The 12584-nt window shown below is 40.1% G+C and overlaps 1 long non-coding RNA gene across 1 annotated transcript in view; it reads left to right on the plus strand.

Annotated features, from left to right (window-relative positions):
- LOC125934369 (uncharacterized) overlaps positions 1–12455 on the plus strand; it is a 40393-nt gene extending 27938 nt beyond the window's left edge. Inside the window, exons 4-5 of the long non-coding RNA XR_007461357.1 lie at positions 10332–10392; positions 12202–12455. This is a non-coding gene — a long non-coding RNA (uncharacterized LOC125934369). The remainder of the gene's footprint in view (positions 1–10331; positions 10393–12201) is intronic.
- Positions 12456–12584: the final 129 nt, after the last annotated feature.

Below are 12584 nucleotides of genomic sequence, written 5' to 3' on the forward strand. Positions count from 1 at the left end.
CAGCCAGCACTGGTGACTTTGCACCCTCATTCTACAGAGAACAAAAGAATATAAAAATCAAACCATATTACTGGTCTCGTCAAATTCCTTCAGTGTTTCCCTACAGGAGTTCAAATCCCTTGCCTCAGTACTAGAGGCGGCCCTTAGCCTGCCCTAAACCTCCCTACTTCCTTTCTGCTCACTCGCTCCTCACCCTGTTTGTCCCTGTCATTGCTGTATTCTTGCCCTCCCCCCACCCCCCCCACTATCCTTTTCCCCTTGACCAAAGTGCCCATCCTATGCTATTCTTCACTGAATTCTAGCTGAACCTCAAAGACCCAAATTCTTTTTCCCAGGTTTTGCTCAAGAGGGATCCCTTCCACATCCTCTCTGACATCGTGTAAGCACTCCCTGAACCCAGAGTATATAAGGTCTGGCATTGTCTTTTGTATGCACATCACCCAGGTTTCTCCTTTCTTAAAGGCTCTCATGCTTTTTCATGCCTACTGAACACACCTTGCCTCGCCCTTCTTACCTCTGCACCTTTGCCCACACTGTTCTCTTGCTTGGAATTCTATTTCTCATTTTTGCCTACTAGAATCTTATGTGCATATCAAAGTTGAGCTGAAATACTAACCTCCATTAAACGTTCTCTAATATTTTGTATTCTAAGGCTGCTGTAACAAATTACCACACACTTAGTGGCTTAAAACAACACAAATTTATAATTCTGGAAGTCAAGAGTCTGAAATGGCTTTCACAATCAAAGTATCAGGTCTGTGTGTTTTCCAGAGGCTCTAGAGGAGAATCCATTTCTTTGCCTTTTTCATCTTCTAGAAACTCGTGGCATCCCTTGCCTTGTGGCCCCCTTTTCCATCTTCAAAGCCAGCAGGGTAGCATCTTGAAATACCTCTCTGCTTCTGGAATGACACTGCATTCCCTGTCTGAACGTCCTGCTTCCCTCTTCTGAGTACCCTTGTGATGACATTGGGACCACCTGGATATTCCAAGAAACCTCCCACCACAATATCCCTAAATTAATCACATCTTCAAGGTCCCTTTTACCATGTAAAGTAATCCTATTTAGGTTAGGATAAACTCTTTGAGAACAAAGACTGTGTCTTGTCTTTATATTCTGAATCAGAGCCCCAAGCTCAGCCAGTAAAGCTCTACTACTGAGAAGTGCTTCTTTGGCTTGAAAGCCAGGCCATAGAGATATTTGCCTTCTTTGCAGCTGACTGACTCGTGTTCCAGAACAGTTGGACTGTACATGAGGCCCTGTGAACTCTGGGCCCTGTGAATTCCAGGCTTACAGCTCCACATGGTGTGATGTACCCATGAGGTGTGATGTAGCATCTCAGCACATAGAGTGGCTTAGCATGATGTATCTACACAGAGAAAACCTACTAAAATACACCTGAATTCTCATATTTTCTGTTGGTAGCTATATAAATTATTGCAGTTTTTCTAGGGAATGGTTTGGCAACAGATTTGAACATTTTAATTGTGCATATCCTTTTTCCTTATGATTTCATTTCAAGAAACATTCCAACCTTTCTCTCCCACGGTGATGCCCACACATGGGCACAAAGATTATTTACACAATTATGTTCATTGTAGAAGTATCTATAGCAATGGATAATTGGAAACAATGTAAAAGTCTATCAGTATGGTACTAGTTATTAAATTATGGTATAGTAACAAAAAGGGGGTAGTAAGCAGACATTCAGACAAGAGGGAGGTTCATAAACTAGCATGGAAAATGTTCACAACATGTTGTTAAATTAAAAAAAAACAAGTTGCATACAGTACATCTATAACTGTTTGGCTTTTGAAAACAAAATCATAATATACATACAATAATATATATATAATAGAAATATCTGGAAGATAAAGACGTTATCTCTTGGGTCTGTGATTTTGGAACGTTTTCACCTTCTCTGAATATTTGAACATGATTTTACAGTTACGGTTTGCTTCTATTGTTGGAAAAAGGGAAAGAAACCTATTTCTGAAAAATACAGCAACAGATGCTACGTGAATCCTGCAAATGAGAGAGGTCAGTAATGGGCAGTTGGTTAGAGACCAAGGCATCTTTTTTTTCCAGAGGAAATGGAAAGCCAAGAAGGAGATGGTACCCCTTGTTAAATTTCCTGAAATCAACTGCTTTACATTTTCTCTCTCCTCCACAATGTGACAGTAGTCACATAAAAATGTTTCTTAGTGACATTAGGATGTCACAATTCTACTACTGTCTACATCTGACCCTTTTCAGTGTTTCTGCAGCTCGACAATAAGCTTAAGGAGATCTTCCAGAATTCCCAGGATGAGGAGGGAGAAAACATTCCTTATTGTTACTGAATTGCTAACTGTCCTATACCAGTTCGATCATTCACTGAATCTGAGGTTTTTCTTAGTATGTTTGTTTATTTATTTGCTTTGTGAATAATGATAGATAATTTTGGTAGGTAATATTTAGAAGTGGGTGAGATTAGTTACCTCCTGACAAAGTCACTGCCAACAGTTCATACAATCTGAAATGCCAGCTCTCTGTCTTTCGTGTAATCTGACCATACTTTTCGTGGAGAAATCTCTAGATAGGACGATATTTTAGTGGCAGAAATCTGTAGCTCTGAAGGAAGAGCTGGCTCCCAAGACTTACAGGACTGTCACAAGGGCAAAGGCTTAGAGTTTCAAAGCCCCTTAGCAGAACCTAACAAAACACTGAAGAGAAAAAAGCTAGAGACACAGACATGCCTGGGTTCAAATATTGGCTGTCTCCATATACTAACTTTGGTATGTTACATATTCACTTTTGCTTCCATTTATTTATCTGTAAGGCAAGGGTAATAAAAAAAAACATGCTATTGGAATTAAAGGAAATAATGCATATACTGTACACAGTAGCCAATAGACAACATTCATTAAATATAAACTATTGTTGTCATTGTTTTGTGTGGTTCCAGGGGGAGAACTAGAATTTATCGGTAAGAATCAGAAATAGGCAAATAGTGAGTCAACTCAAAAAAAGTTTTCTGGCAATTATAAGTATTATAAAAATAGATTAAGCTATCTTTTGCAGAAATAAATTCCCATCAAGGGCAGTATCCAAGAAGAAACTATCTAAGGTCTTATCAGAGATTTATTTATCTAAGGCTTTGGGAGCATTTCCTGCTCACGATCGAAGACTGGATGTAGGGAGTTCTCTTCACTTCTCTGCAATACACAGATCCTATAATATTGGCCCATTTTCTTTCCTCGTAGGTATGGTTTAGATGTGATTATCCATGTGTAGTCACAGGAGGGTTCTCTTGTCTTTTACAGATTGAGAAGGCTGGTCTGTAGCAACCACTTTTTCTTCATTTCTAACTCTGTGCCCTTGTCCTGAAAACCAGTCAGGAGCCCTTCACAGCATCTGTATTCGTTACAAGTAGCATAAATCATTTTCTGCTTTCACATTTCTTCAGGCTCATACACATTTCACCAGTCGGACATTTCCCATTTCTTGATTTACGTCCATAGTCATAAACATCTTCAAACAACCCTAGCCCCATATTTGTTCTAAAAGATAGGTCTCTGTTGAAACAATAGGACCTTGGTTCTGGAATTAAAATTGCACCCTGGGCTATCTCTCTAGCTCTAGCTTTCTGTCATTTGTTTTTTTATGCCATTTGATTCTTACATAATTTTTGTGTATTTATCGGCCCCCCTGGCTCCTTTTTTCCACCAGGAAAGGCTACATGCAGCTCTTTATTCTTGAGCCCCTCCACGTCCACCTCCACCCCCATCCCTGTACTATTGCTTTCTGTACAGAAATTGTTTGCTGACTTCACCCAGACTTAAATTCTGCCTTGTCTGGGCCTTACCTCTGACCTCTAGCTGTGCCTGCTCATCCTGTCCATTCCTTGGTTGTATTTCACCTCAGGATTCCCCTAACACCCAAAGCTGTCTGTCACTTTTACTGTAACTTTTAAAAAATTAGAATCAATTTTTAACCAGTTCATAATGTTTCCTGTGCCCATTGCTTCATGCATGAAGAGTCAGAGACATCCCTTGGTCCTTGATGAATAGACTAATCATAAAATGATATAAATAATTTATAAACATTAAAAATGTTCACCCTCACTAGACACTTGTTGGGACAAGCACTGGGTGGTGTTATATGTAAGTGATGAATCACTAAATTCTCCTGAAATCATTATTACACTATATGTTAACTGGGATTTAAATAATTTAAAAAATGTTCACCCACACTATTGTAAAATAGAAAATAGAGGCAATGAGGTACTACTTCTCACCTATGAAATCAGAGGAGATTGCAAACTAGGTATGCGCTGCAAGCCTGATGGGGGTGTCCTAGGGCAGACAGACTACCCTATTGATCAAGGGTGATTTGGTACAGACTCTTGGGAAAGCACTTTGCAAAATATAAAAGGAAACACGACAGATACATACAGAGCTTTTGGAGCATAAAGGTTCGTCACAGCATTATTTAGAGTGTGAAAAATAGGAAACAATATTAATGTCCAATGTAGGTAATAGGTAAGGTTTGTCACAACTGTTTTGCAGACATTCAATTCTGAAATCATGGTAGATTCACACGCAGTTGTCAGAAATAAAATAGAGAGTTCCCATTTACACTTAGTTTACCCAGTTTTTCCAGTGATATCTTGTAAAACTCTAGCACAATATCACAGTCAGGATATTGGCATTGATACAGTCAAGATGCAGAATATCTCTGTCACTGCAAGGATCATTCATGTGGAGTTTTCATACCCTCCCTCCTGCCCACACCCCCTCTTCAGCCCCTAGCAACCACTAATCTGTCCTGTTTGTATATGTTTGGCATTTTTGCACTGAGCAGAGTTCTCTGGAGATTCATCTGGGTTGTTGCATGCATCGATAATGCATGTCTTTTTATTGCTGAGTAGTATTCCATGATAGGGATATACACAGTCTGGTTAGCTAAGCCATCGAAAGACATCTGGGGTGTTTGTAGTTTGGGGCTGTTATAAGTCAAGCTGCTGTAAACATTCACACGTAGGCTTTCACATGAACATAACTTTTTGTTTCTCTGGGGTAAATACCCAGGAATGCAATTGCTAGGTCCTATGTCAGTTGCGTGTTTAGTTTTTTAAGAAACTGCCAAACTGTTTTTCGGAGGAGTGTACATTTTTGCGTTCCTGCCAATGAAGTATGAGTGAGCCAGTTCTTCCTCATCTTCGTCAGCCGTCGTGTGACTATTTTTTAGTTTATATTCTGATAGTGTCTAGTGAAGTCTCACTGTGGTTTTCATGTGCATTTCCCTAATGGCTAATGATGTCGAGTACCTTTGTGTCTTATTTGCTGTCTCTATGTTTTCCACATTGAAATGTCTCTTTGTGCCTTGTGCCATTTTCTAATTGGATTGTTTTTTTACCATTAAATTTTTTTAAACTTGAGATATAATTAATGAATGAAACTCATCTCTTTAAGGTGTATAACTTAAACTTGAGATATAATTAATGAATGAAACTCATCTCTTTAAGGTGTATAATTTAGTGTGTTCAAAAGATTGTGTAACCATCACATTTTATGTTAATCACCCTAAAAAGAAAGCCCATATCTGTTAGCAATCAATCTCCATTCTCTCCTTCCTTGGTTCCTGACAACTTCTAATCTACTTTCTATTTCTATAGATTTGTCCACTCCGGACATTTAATAACAAACAGAATCATACAATATGTGGCCTTTTGTGACTGGCTTCTTTTACTTGACATATTGTTTTATTTTTTTAGCATTTTTTAAATATTTGTTTATTTTTGAGAGAGAGAGAGAGAGAGACAGAGTGTGAGTGGGGGAGGGGCAGAGAGAGAGGGAGACACAGAATCCAAAGCAGGCCCCAGGGTCTGGGCTGTCAGCACGGGACCGACATGAGGCTTGAACTTGTGAACCAGGAGGTCATGACCTGAGCCGAAGTTGGATGCTTACCGGACTGAGCCACCCAGGCACCCCTACTGGACATAATGTTTTCAAGGTTCAACCTTATTGTAGCATGTATCAGTGCTTCATTCCTTTTTATGGCTGCATAATATTACACTGTGTGGATAAACCACATTTTTTTTAGCTATTTATCAGTTGAGGGACATTTAAGTTGCTTCCACTTTGGGGCTAATATGAATAGTGCTGCTATGTATGTTTGTATTCAAGTTTTTATGCGCACCTATTTTCAATTCTTTGGGCATATTTCTAGGAGTGGAATTGCTGAGTCATATGCTAAATCCATGTTTTAACTTTTTAAAGAAACTGCCAAACTGTTTTCCAAAGCTGCTGCCCCACTTGACGTTCCCCCAACAGTGTATGAGTGTGTAGGAAATGTAACGATTTCAGGAAAAGGCTCTGCCATCTTAGATAAAACATTTCTTTCTGGGCAGTGAATTATCCCTCAGCTGAACTACTGATCTTGACCACGCAGTGCTGCAGAGGGTCCATATGTTTAGTGATATAAATGATAGCCCCTCAGGCATCCTACGCACACAATGAGCAAGGACTCTTTCATACCCTTTCCCAGGGCCTGCCACCACAATTTTCACATGACCCTCTGAGCTAATCATCCTCCTTCAGGAGAACTCCCATCAAATACTCCCTCATTATCACATCTGACAAAGCAGATCCTAGCTGTTAATGACAAATTAAAGAGTTCTAGTCACCCCTCTCTCCTAGAAAGCAGTGCCCCTCAGTTCTGTAGGGAACATCTGCTTTTCAGAAACTAGTGTTGGCATTTTAAGGCGTGAGCCAGCAGGGAGATCGCCCCTGCAGGGGCCTGAGGAGGCACTCTGGCTTGCTACCCTCTCCCAGAAAGCCAGCCCCTTAGGCACAAACAGCTCAAGCAAAGAGCAGGAGGTGGTCTAGGGCCTCTGAAAAAGAAGGGGCTGACTCCCTCCTTCTCAGGGGCGATGGGAACAGCACTGTGGTGAGGAGCATAGTGGAAACTCTGTGCAGGACTGGGTGGCTCCCTACAGCTGTTAGGCAGAAACCAGGACTCCCACTTTCTCAGCTTAGCTGTGTCATAGGGGAAGTCTCTGCCACGGACCCTATCATTTCTGAAAAGAAGCTGGGTCAGCTATGAACAAGCGTTCTTGGCCAGAGGGCATTAAGGGTGGTGAGAGATCCAGAAAATGGATCACAGGGATGCTGGCTGAAGGAACTGAGGCGGTTTGGCCTGGAGGAGAAACAGGCAAGGGGAGCAGGACGTGAGAGGCTGCTGTGCTGAAGGAGGAGCCCGCTTAGTCTGTGCAGCTCTGAGAGCCCAGCTAGGACCAAAGGGTGGGTGGAAAGTAATGGAAGGCGTTGGGCTCAGAAAGGTTCCAACTAATAATTAAAGCTGCCCAACTTGAAGGAATCAGCAAATTAATGCATTCTTAAAATTCTCTATTCCATGAGGCTTTCACGTAGCCACATGGGTCTCTCGGTGACATAGCTAAGCTGTGCATTAATGGGACTGTGCATTGTGTGAGGGAAGAGATTAATTTCGTACTGCTTCCAGTAGCTATGCTCAAGGGTGAGCCTAATGGACACACGCAATAAAATAAACGGTGACCCCCTTTTTCTGCCCTGATTCCAGAGCTGCTTGCTGCTCTTTGGGCTTTCCCCCAGGAGTGCTGGGGTCTCCGGGACTAAAAGGCTGGGAGTCTGCTCTACAAGCCCACTTCTCTTACCATCCCACCCCCTCCTCCTGTGACCGTTAACCCAGCTCTTTTGGATATCCTGGATAGAGATAGAATGACATGTTTGGACGAATCTGGGGGAAAAGGATTTTACCACTAAAGAGATTTGACCTTGTGACGGAATTAAAGGCTCTAAGAAGAATTGCCAATCTCTACAGACTCATGGAATTTGCAGCTCAGGAAGGTTGATGTCTAGGCTCTCCCCCATGTGGTTGGTTAGTGCCTCAGTAGACCATCCATCGATAGGCAATCTGAATCTTTTGCTTCCCCATCAAAAATTTTTGGTGCTATGTCTTATCAGGGTTTTACCCTCTGCAGTGCCTTAAGTTCATGGCCAGCTACTTTAAAGGCTTCCATCAGAACAATGGGGGAATTCAGGCATTGTGGTGGGGTGGGAAGAATTTCTGGCCAAGAGTGAGTTCCTCAAAATAACAGTGAATAGGTAGTTTTCTAGCTCAGAGGTTTTCAAACGTTTTGGTTCTTATACTAAGAGAATCTTAGTAAAGTCTGTATCATCATGCAATTTTAAGTTAATAAAGTTTTTCTTCACAAGTTTATTTTCAAAGGGTATAATTGGGAGCATATTATAAATGTTAACATTTTAAAATAAAAGTTGTATTTTTTTTTGGTAAGTGTATATAATCAAATCTAAACAAGGCAATTGATAATCTATCATTCTATTTTTAAAAACAAACTTATTTAACTTGCAGAAATTTGACTTTCTTTTCTCCTTGAACTCAAATTTTCATTCCATTTGTCCTCCAAAATTTTACTTTAATTTTTGTTTAAAAGATTTTATTAATTACACATTTATCTTTAATAAAAATGTATCTAAATTAAAAATTTTAACTTTTATGTTCTGTGACCATAAAACTCTAAGCATTAAAAAAAAATCTGTGTGACTGGGGTACCTGGGTGGCTCAGTCAGTTAAGTGTCTGACTTTGGCTCCGGTCATGATCTTACGGTTCGTGAGTTCAAGCCCCACATAGGGCTCTGTGCTGACAGCTCAGAGCCTGGATCCAGCTTCAAATTCTGTGTGTCCCTCTCTCTCTGCCCCTCCCCTGATCATGCTCTGTCTCTCTCTTTCAAAAATAGACATTAAAAAAAAAAAATCTGTGTGATTGAATTATCACGATTAGCAATACACTACTGATTAAAACAACATGAATACATTATACTAATTAATAAATACAAAAAAAGCAAATGCATCTCTTGATCTATTGCAAATGCATCACTTGATGAGATGAACTTTCTTCAGTTAGTTCATGTATCTGTAGAGGAATAGTATTTATTGCTAGAAGGAGATGGGTCAACTTCAATTCTGTTTCAATTTTTTGTGTTTATAGATGTAAACTGCAGGAATTTAAAGTATATTATAGCAATGCAATTCAATAATTTTAATTTCTGTGTTAGATGCCAAAATTCATCTACTGCAAAACATATTTTTAATCTTCTGTCACCTGACAACTTGATTAGGTTCTTCTTCGTTTTTCTTACAAGCGGTGAATTGGAAAGCACGTGACTTGCAAAGAGCTTTGTTCTTGTCATTAGCATAATTCACTTTCTTAATTTATGGGAAGTACACCAAAAGAGCTCTGCTAAGACTTATCACTGTTTTTATGCTGTTAACATTTTCACTTAGACTCACCTTTTAAAATTCCGTGTCTTCAGAAAAGATAGGAAAAACAGGTACATTATTCATTTCATTACACTTTTGCCAAAATAATGCCTTTTGATAAAATGCTTCGACCTATTTTTTGCTTTAAGCATGTTACTATTACTCGAGGGCTGCAAATTCAGCTCCTTCACAGAAAATGTCTGTCACAAACCTTATTGGCAGAACGAGGCTTTGTTGCCAAACCAAGTAGCCAACTCAGATGTGCTGTCAGAAAAAACTTTGACTTCGCTTTTCAATTCACATGGCTATTTTGAAGATTATTATACAGATCAGTGAAGATTAAAAGCATATCTTGTGAAACTGATCACTGAAGATAAATATTAAAATTATAAAGATCTAATATAATTATTCCATGTTTAAGTTATTAAAATAAGACAATCAAAAGACTCTTTTTCATAGAAAGTAAGAACAGTGATAAAAGGCATGGTAGATCTCTGGTAAAACCGTATATTAAACACTGCTGACTGGCTTTGGAGAAGAACTAGTATAAAAATCAGAACTACCACAATGATGTAGAAAGGTCCTAGGCTACTAATCAGTCTGGCAGCACATAATTTTTTTATTATGAAAAAAATATTAAACATTTAATAAGATAGAATCTGATGAGAATGGACTATAACTGAAATGAGTACTTTATGTTGTGGTTTGATGCAACAGGTTTTGACAACTGTATTAACTAACACGCATCAAACCTGAAAACGCACAGGAAAGTTTATCCTTGGTTTTATCCACTTTATCTTGTAAAAACCAATGGTATTCCCTAAAGCCTCTCTAGTTACATTGAAAATAGTCAGCATTGCAAACCTATGTTGCTTTAGCTGCCCTAAGTTGCTTTTCTTCCCAGTTAAGATATATCCTAGGGATGAGGAAGGAGAACGGTGGAAAATAATTGTTTACGAGTACGTGAAGAGGCCATTTTTGGTATTCCAGGTCTCTGACTGATTTTCTCCATGCTTCGTTCTCTCAGGGCTCTCCCTCAAAAGCAAGGGGTTCTTTGACAAGAGAGTAAGGATGTGGAAGAGGAAATGGTATGATATAAAAGTTGTTACTATTTCTATCACTCCACTTTACCATATGTGTCTGAATTCTAAAAAACCATATAAGCATCCAAACACCTTATTTCTGTTTTTCTAATGTATCACTTTTAACATGTGTTTAAGAAGGGGAAGCCAAAAGTTCTATGGATTTGTGATTAAAGGAACCTTTAAAGGACCACAAAGGTTCCATTAAAGGAAATTTTCTCTTTGCCACATCTGGAGATTTGTGGTCATATTAAGGGCAATGTGTCATATTAAGATTTGGAATAGGTGAAACTTATATCTTCATTTTTAGAATGTGGGGAAAGGGCTAATATAAATACAGACTGATTCTCAGTAGATCAATTTTAGTAAAAAGTCTGATAGGTTTAGGGGATTTGGAAATTAATTCCCTTAGAACTCTCCATGAGCATATACTCCTTGGAAACACTTCACATGCCCTGAAGCACACATACCCTAGTTTAAAAATCATGAACTTATCAGACCCCTGTGTAGCCTAACCTGACCCAGTCCAAGATTTTTTTTTTTTTTTTTTTTTTTTTTTTACCATGGTCTTCTCAGTCACTGAGGCAGGGTCATCAGAAGTTTAAAAGAGGACCTGGGAGTGCAGATGGGACGGCAGCAGCCCCTGTTCTGGGAACAGTAAAGGGAAGCCTGTTCCCAGTCTGGTGTTCATATAGAACTGCATGTTCCCCAGCTACCAAACTAAAAGGTCTCAGAAGGTTCCCTGGCCCTTTGTTGGTGAATAAGCACATCACCGTTCCCTGAAACGAGGGATTTGTGTTGCAAACCCACAAGCCAACGGTGGCAGGCACGTAGTATAAGAAAAGAAGAGGTTATGAGCACTGGATCTTGGAGGGGTAGTGGCCAAGAGGGCCAGAGGTGGCCCTCCAACCCCTCTGTTGCCAGATCTTCCAGTTTTCAAGGGAAGACAAAAAGCTGCATTTTCACATAAAATTTTCCAATTTGTAAATGCTGGCAATTTAACGTTTTTATAAAACACCCAGCAGGCAAAACAAGTCTACAGGTCCTATCTGATCCATGGCTGTTGGTTAGCTATCTCTGCCCAAAGGTGACATGGTTGTTTGCCTCCAAAGAGAGAACAGAGTGGTTCCTAATCAGAGTTTGTGTTTCCCGCGTGGACTCCAGCTAGCGCACTAGTTTTTTACCTCTGCCTCAGCAGTTATTAACCCTTAGCTTAGCAAGTCATAGCTGGGTCCCGAAGGTTTCAAGTGAAGGGAATCTTTCAAGCTTCATGGAGGCTGAGGGAGTTGTCATCAGCAAACTGAAGTCCACTGAGTTGAATAGAACTTTAGACGTCATTTATTCTAGCTTTCCTGTTTTTACAGTTTCCAATACATTCTCCAAATCTTCCCTTCGGGGGTGACAATACTAGTCTTAATAAATGGAGGCTACGCAACCCCAATATTACAGTTCTTGGATGCTATCCTTAGACACCTTCAATCTGGAAAGTTGAAACTTCTCTCTGGATCTCTAAAGACTGTAAAAACCTCTTCAGTGAAAGTAGCTATGATTCTATTTCAACCTTCTCACTTGCAGCCCCTGGCTTACAATTACCCTGAGTGCTTTAACTTCAGATGGTATGCTGCTTTTAAAATGTGGCCATAAACTCTTCAATATTTTTCTCCTTAGGAGGTAGAGCATAATTTCCTCCCTGTGATTGTGGGCTATATTTAGTGACTTGCTTCTAATGAATAGAATATGATAGATGATAGTGACTTCTGAGAATAGGTCACAGGCATTGTGGCTCGCTCCCAGCTCTCGAATTACTTGCTCTAGGGGAAGCCAGAGGTCATGAGGACACTTAAGTAGCCTTGTGTGGAGGCCCGTGAGTGGAGGAATAGAGTTCTCCTGCCAACAGAGGATTCTCCAGCCCTAGTCAAGCCTTCAGATGACTGCAGCTTGGTAACATCTTGACAGCAAGCTCGTGAGATCCTGAGCCGGAAGCACTGGCTAAATTGTTCCTGACTAGACTAGAATCTGTGAGGTGAGAAAAGTTTGTTGTTCCAGGATGCAGGGTGTGGATGTCATGTGTTACGTGGCAATAGATAACTAATAGAGATGGGCATAAAGCAGCCTGGGCCGTACCCCCTCCATGGCCTGGCCTCATCACTTCTGTTTCCCCTTTAGCAAGGGCAGGGAGACAAGATGGATCCCCTCCC

Source organism: Panthera uncia, assembly GCF_023721935.1.
Source record: "Panthera uncia isolate 11264 chromosome A1 unlocalized genomic scaffold, Puncia_PCG_1.0 HiC_scaffold_17, whole genome shotgun sequence".
In the NCBI taxonomy this organism is placed as follows: Eukaryota; Metazoa; Chordata; class Mammalia; order Carnivora; family Felidae; genus Panthera; species Panthera uncia.